This window comes from Mastomys coucha, unplaced genomic scaffold (assembly GCF_008632895.1).
Source record: "Mastomys coucha isolate ucsf_1 unplaced genomic scaffold, UCSF_Mcou_1 pScaffold16, whole genome shotgun sequence".
NCBI lineage: Eukaryota > Metazoa > Chordata > Mammalia > Rodentia > Muridae > Mastomys > Mastomys coucha.
In genome coordinates this window covers 29,651,951-29,659,571 of record NW_022196898.1, presented here as the reverse complement: position 1 = coordinate 29,659,571, position 7,621 = coordinate 29,651,951, and the positions used below count along the sequence as shown (strand labels likewise).

The 7,621-nt window shown below is 40.3% G+C and overlaps 1 pseudogene; it reads left to right on the top strand.

Annotated features, from left to right (window-relative positions):
* Positions 1-514: 514 nt before the first annotated feature.
* LOC116094077 lies at positions 515-1,884 on the top strand (annotated as a pseudogene).
* The last annotated feature ends 5,737 nt before the right edge of the window (positions 1,885-7,621 follow it).

Sequence of the window (7,621 nt, the reverse complement as noted above, 5' to 3'; positions counted from 1 at the left end):
CTTTGTGAATTTCAGGAAAACCTCAGCCTTGAAGAAGTGTTCTATACAGCTAGTTGCCCTCAACTCTAAAACAATCTGATAGTCTTCTTTGCATTCTGTTAATAGGAAAACCAAAGTCTATGTTCTCAGTAGGTAGAGCATGAGACTCTTAATCTCAGGGGCATGGTTTTGTGCCCCATGTTGGGTGCCACCTGTTGCAAGAAATATTAAAAATCGACTGGCAGGTCAGTCCTTGCAAGCTGCTGCCTGCTGCCCTCAGCCAGCTGCTTGGCGCCACCTTGGGTCAGCATCCACTGCTGACTTGACAAGGCGGGTGAAATCTGAAAGACAGCTAAGTGCTCCTCAGGTTTTGGCGAAGGTGTCTCCATGGGTATGGCCAGCTGCACCACTGTGCTTTGAGTGTTTCCACTGCTCTAAGGAGACAGCATTCAGAGTTCTTGGGTAAGTTGGCCTTGTGAGGATCTAGAGATAATTTAATTCCAACTCTAGGTTTTTTGTAGGCACATCGAGGTCCATGAGCAGCTTTACTAATGAAGAGTTTGACTGCCATATCCTTGGTGAAGGCTTTATTACTAAGGACTCTCTGAACCTAAAAAACCAATGAAGTCTCTTCCTCGGACAATAAGGATGCTTTCTATGTTGTGGACCTCAGAGATATTCTAAAGAAGCATCTGAGGTGGCTAAAAGCTCTTCTCCATGTTACTCCCTTTTATGCAGTCAAGTGTAATGACAGCAGAGCCATAGTGAGTACCCTAGCTGCCGTTGGGATAGGATTTGACAGTGCAAGCAAGACTGAAATACAGTTGGTGCAGGGGCTTGGGGTGCCTCCAGAGAGGATTATCTATGCATATCCTTGTAAACGAGTGTCCCAAATCAAGTATGCTGCCAGTAATGGAGTCCAGATGATGACTTTTGACAGTGAAATTGAATTGATGAAAGTAGCCAGAACACATCCAAAGGCAAAGTTGGTTTTGCGGGTTGCCACTGATGATTCCAAAGCAGTTTGTTGCCTCAGTGTTAAGTTTGGTGCTACACTCAAAACCAGCAGGCTTCTCTTGTAATGGGCAAAAGAGCTAAATATTGATGTCATTGATGTCAGCTTTCATGTGAGCAGTGGATGCAATGACCCTGAGACCTTCGTACAGGCAGTGTCAGATGCCCGCTGTGTATTTGACGTAGGAACGGAAGTTGGTTTCAGCATATATCTGCTTGATATTGGTGGTGGCTTTCCTGGATCTGAAGATACGAATCTTAAATTTGAAGAGATCACCAGTGTAATCTACCCAGCTCTGGACAAGTACTTCCCATACGACCCTGGAGTGAGAATCATAGTTGAGCCAGGCAGATACGATGTTGCATCAACTTTCATGCTTGCAGTCAACATCATTGCCAAAAAAACTGTGGAAGGAGCAGCCCGGCTCTGACGATGAAGATGAGTCAACTGAGCAAACCTTCATGTATTACGTGAATGATGGAGTGTATGGATCATTTAACTGCATTCTTTATGATCGTGTACATGTGAAGGCCCTGCTGCAGAAGAGACCCAAGCCAGACAAGAAGTATTACTCATCTAGCATCTGGGGACTAACATGTGATGGCCTTGATCGGATCGCTGAGTGCTGTAACCTGCCTGAATTGCATGTGAGCAATTGGATGCTGTTTGAGAACATGGGTGTATATACTGTTGCTTCTGCTTCTACTTTCCATGACATCTACTATGTGATGTCACGGTCAATGTGGCAACTCATGAAGCAGATCCAGAGCCATGGCTTCCTGCAGGAAGTGGAAGAGCAGGATGATGGCACTCTGCCCATGTCTTGTGCCCAGTAGAGCGGGATGGACCATCACCCTGCAGCCTGTGCTTCTGCTAGGATCAATGTATAGATGCCATTCTTGTAGCTCTTACCTGCAGGTTTAGCTTGAATGAAGGCATTTGGGAGGGACCATATTACTTAATTACTGCTAGTTTGGAATGTCTTTATAGGAGTAGGGTTGGCACCAATGCAATATGGAAGGCTAGGAGATAGGGGGGTGGGTGTCATACTTACTATGTTCCTATGGAAACTTTGAATATTTGTTTCATATGGATTTTTATTCACTTTTCAGACATGAGACTAACGTGTGCCTCTCAGCAGCTGAACAAGCATTGATAGCATGTATATTGGCAGAATGGGCCAAAGGCTTATGTTATGACCCATTTTGAAAATAAAGTATCTTGAAATAAAAAAAAAAATCAACTAGCAAGCCTCCTGGGTTACCGCCAACAACTTTCTATAGCTAGCCCCCACAGCGACCAGTTGCTGTGTTCCCAGCTCTGGCTCGCTTGTCCCTGGAGCCACTAGTTCATTCTCCACCATTAACCCCTATAATCAGTAGTCCCACATTCCAGTAACCAAGTAAAACAAAACTCTAGGTGCTTATAATTAACCAAACAGATTTATGTATCAATAAATTCTCAATTCATGAGATGCCAATACAATAATTTCACAACCAAATTATAATGATAAAAGCTACCCACCTATATTAGACAAATTATCCCAATTTTCTTAACCTTATGATATCATAACTACCTGTGGCTATCTAAAGCCATGCTGGTTCAGGTTCTTCTTCCTGTTCATCTGTTTCCACCTTGGCCTGTTCTCTCTCCTGAGATGCTCTCTGTTTCTACAATTCTTCCTTCAGCCTCCCTTTTCCCTGGTCAATCACAGGCCTCCTGCCACACTAATATTGTAGTGTGATTGGACATGGAAAATCCTGTCACATATCACCCTTTCCATTCAAATAAAAACAAACAAACAAACAAAAAAACCTTTTTTTTTTCAAAATATAAATTGAGCACAGGTTCTTATTATAGCTCTCTGTCATTTCAACTACCAAGATAAATATGATTTTACTTCAGGACCTGACCCAAGAGCTATGGTTAATAGCCACCCAAGCAGTACTTCCCCAGTTCCCATCCTTCATGTGGTGGTTGGAATAAAAGGGTCCCCATAGGCTCATAAGGAATGGCACTATTAGGAGGTGTGGTCTTGTTGGAATAGGTATGTCATTGTTGGAAGAGGTGTGTCATTACAGATTGGACTTTGATGTCTCAAAAGCTCAAGCCAGGCCCAGTGGCTCAGTCTTCCTTTCTGCTGCCTGCCAGTCCAGATTTAGAACTCTTGCTCCTTCTCTATAACCATATCTGCCTGCATGCCACTGGGTTTTCCTTCATGAAGATAATGGGTTAAATCTCTGAGACTGTAAGCCAGCCCCAGTGAAATGTTTTCCTTTATAAGAGTTGTCATGGCCATGGTGTGTCTTCACACCATGGAAACCCTAAGACACCTCATTTTCATTGTAGACATGGGAGTAGTTGGGGGAATTGGGATTTTTAAAAAAATGAACATTCCAGATCATAGCTGCATTTGCATTGATATCTATTGAGGATATTTTCCTAAAATTTGTACATTTCTTTATTTCTTGGTATATTGGTCCTTTTTATTTGGTTTTGTGTATAGTGGATACCACATTCTTTGTTCTCTGATTCTTTTTACAGTTGAGGAAACACAATGGTTCTGCTGAGATCATGAGTCCAACTTCATTTCTATGTCTAGCAATTTAAATATGTGCTTAAAACAGTTCTCTGATTTTACCATTCTGCTGAGGATCTGTCCCAAATGTGAATAATGTATGATGAACTGGCGTTGGTGAGTATAGCAAAATTTGGGTAAAATGTCTTCTCTCTCTTTCCTCTCAAAGATCCAAGGAACATTCGGCAACATATGGGAGACTGTTTTTCAGCTTTGGCTGACAACAGAATCTGAGGCCTCGGGAGCTTCCCCCTGCTGGCTTTCTGCTGGTCTGTCTCAGTTCCCCTGTCCTCTCACTGGAGCCTCCCCCCTGCTGGCTTTCTGCTGGTCTGTCTCAGTTCCCCCTTCCTCTCACTGGAGCATCCCCACTGCTGGCTTTCTGCTGGTCTGTCTCAGTTCCCCTGTCCTCTCACTGGAGCTTCCCCCTGCTGGCTTTCTGCTGGTCTGTCTCAGTTCCACTGTCCTCTCACTGGACCCTCCCCCTGCTGGCTTTCTGCTGGTCTGTCTCAGTTCCCCCTTCCTCTCACTGGACCCTCCCCCTGCTGGCTTTCTGCTGGTCTGTCTCAGTTCCCCCTTCCTCTCACTGGAGCTTCCCCCCTGCTGGCTTTCTGCTGGTCTGTCTCAGTTCCCATCCTCTCACATACTTCAGCGACGTAAGGAAAAGGAAGGAGAAAATCAGGAAACTCGCCTCCAGCCAGCACAAGTCTCTGTAGTTTGATAGCTTTACTCAGTTGAATTGCATTTTTCCCCATGTCTCTGGTTAGTTGGTTTTGTGTTTTGTCTACTTTTTGATATCATTTTTTGTTGTTGGTGGTGGTGAATTGTTCTCATAGCAGAAGTCCAGGACAGATGGCTGTGCAGAGCAGGCACAAGGATTAGAAGTCAGGAATTCACAATTAATAAATGTCATTTGGCTATAGAGGCAAATAAGATATAATGAATATATTAACCAATAAACTATAAATAGATAAAGCACTTCTTCAATTCAGCCTTTAGCTAGTTTTATATTAATTAATATCAGCACTCTGGGTTTTTGTTTTACTTTGTCTTATATCATTATATTTATAATTTAATTTGAGGCATTAAGTAAACCCAAGAGTACTAGTTTACATCATGTCCTAACAAGAGAATCCCTGTGCCTGTTTCAGATGTAACTTGTGGAGAGCTGCGATGTGCCGCGCCTTAAAGATGGCGCAGGCTTCCGCTAGCTAGAGCGCTCTCAGTGACAAACAAGTCCTTATTTGGCTGTGCTTGCCGGTCGTGCCTGCTTTCGTGTAAGAGTGGCCTATCTGCTTTACCCACGTAACTTACCAGGGTTGGTTGGCACAAGAGTATTTAAGCCTGTGGGAGCTTCCCCCAGGGTCAGAGAAAAAGTTGTTATTCAAGGTTCCTGAATAAAAACTGCTTGAAGAAGAGCTCGAGATTGTGTCTTCCTTGCTGGTCGAGGGGGTCGCATCAGTAACTGAAATAAGAAATAATAGGAGTAGGTTTTCTTTACCTAATCATTGTAGATGACATTGTCGTTTCTGATCCAAAAAGCAGATTCTTCTTCATGTGTCCAATTTTATTTTTTCTGAGACTGTTGCTCAAAGTGATTAATCGCGATTGGACTAAATGAATATTGATAATTATGATTATAGATTTATGCCAGGAAGCAAGATTTTTTAAATATGAAAAGAAAAATAAGCTGCAACACCACACATTTTGACTATTTAGACTTGTTTGTAATGAACATATACACTGTGGGATGGGTCTTAAAAAGAGGCACATAGATCAATGTAACAAAACAATAGATTCTGGCAGAACCTTGTACATAAAAAATGAAAAGGTATACAATAGACATGATAGCCTTAACAACGGAAAGCCCAGGAAGCCTCAACCCAAAAGGAAGAACTGCTAGCAACTAAGGAAGGTGCAGAGCAAGAGAAGTGCTTTTCTCAGGGAGGAGCATTCCAATTGGTTGGCTAATACCATGTGTTCTTCGCTGAAAAATATACATACGGATAACACTATTCAGACTAAGCTGGCTGTATTTATGTATTTTTATAATCTCTCTCTTTCTCTCTTTCTTTGTCTCTCTGTTTCTTTCTCTGTGTCTCTTTCACAAACACACACACACACACTAATTAGTAAAAACAGAGGCTATGAATCTGAAAGAGTAAGAAAAGAATATGAGAGGATTTGAAGAATGGTAAGGGAATGGGAAATATTAAAAGTCCACAAAAAGAAAATAATTAAAAAAATAAACATTGGAGAAAATGCAGCCTCTATTAACAAATAGTGATAGGAAAACTAATGGATCAAATATCGGCATGTAGGACCTGAAACTATAAAATCATTAAGGAAAAATTATAGAAAACAGGTAGGCACAGAACAGGACTTTTTCAAGTATAAGGCACTCTGCTCATGAAATGAAGCCAAAAACAATCAACAAATGGGACCTCCTGAATTTAAGAACCATTTGAACAACAACAACAACAAAAAAATCAGGAGAAAGACACATAACAGAATCAGAGAAAGTCTTTGCCATTTACACATCTGACAGATTAATAGCAATAATACACAAGAATATAAAACTGTTAAGCAAATGAATAGCCCAATCAAAAGAGGGCTAATTATCTAAGCAGACAGTTCTCTAAAGAAGAAATATATATGTGTAATGAATATGATAGTGTTTAACAATGTCAGCCACTGGAAAAATGTAAGCTAAAGTTAAATTGAGATTCTATTCTGTCAGTATAGTGAGAATTGCTATCATTAAGAAAACAAATGACAACAAGGAGTGGAAAGAGTATGGGAAAACCCCTACTGGATGCTGAGAAGAGTTTCAATGTGTATAGCCATGGGTGTAGCCATGGGTGTAGCCATGGGTGTAGCCATTAGTGTGGCTATTAGGAGAAGCCAATGTCGATATTTTGCAAAAAAAATCTAAAAAACAGAATGAGTTTATAAGCTATGAATACTACTCTTGGGCATATGCCCAAAGGGGTCTATGTTTTACTTCTTGGCAACTTGCACGCCAATCTTAATTGTATCCTGCTTCTTAATTGTGTCCTGCTCACAGCAAGAACATAATATCAGCCTAAATACTCATTAAACAAAGAATGATAAAGAAATTGTGGTGTATAACTACAACAGAATTTTATTCAGCCATGAAGCAAAATGAAATTTTCAAGGAATTGTAAGGAAATGGAAAATTCTGTATTAACTGAGGTAATCCAGGCTCAGAAAAAAAGGCATTTACAAACAAAAGCCATACAATGTTGTGAATAAGAAAATGCATGCAGTGCCTATGCATTTGTAGCCATAAATTTTAAATTATAGTGCATCATAAATTATAATAAACTAAGGACAATGTATTTTTCCTTCTTTGAAAATCTAATATATTCAGATAGAATAATATTCAGTTTTGTATTTATCTAGGATGAGAAACATAAGTCACAAAAAGGCAATTACTATGTAATAGAGTATTCTTAATAATTTTGTTCTTGATTAATTGTACATAAAATGTTGCTGTCCAAATGAGTCAGAACTATCTTACAAATGGATGAGACCTTGTTCTTCTCTTTAAATCGTGAGCAAACATTCAATTCAATTCAACTGTTAATTTACCACTTGTATCCACTGCAGATAGAGGCCTATTCAAAACATGCTATACAGACAAAGTGGGTAAGAACAGTCCTACAGAAGTAAAGATGGCAGAAAACTATAGATGCACACACAGAGAAAAGGAAAGAAAATGGCAGAATTGGCCCTCAGTGGTACACAAATATTTTGTGTATTTAGGCAAGAGTGAACATTGGACAGGAAAGGGAGTTTGAGCCAGTGGTATATTACTGATATGCCACTTAAGGCCTGAATTAAGATTATGCCACAGAAGATGTATGTATGCTCCTAAATTGCAGTTGGTAAATTCCCTATATATTGAAGTGCCATTATAATCATCCAAAATATGATTAGATTTTCCTTTGCTGGAATCCTATTGAGTAATATACTAAGCAGGAATGAAAACATATACCAGAACCATAACATCACAAGTTATACATGTG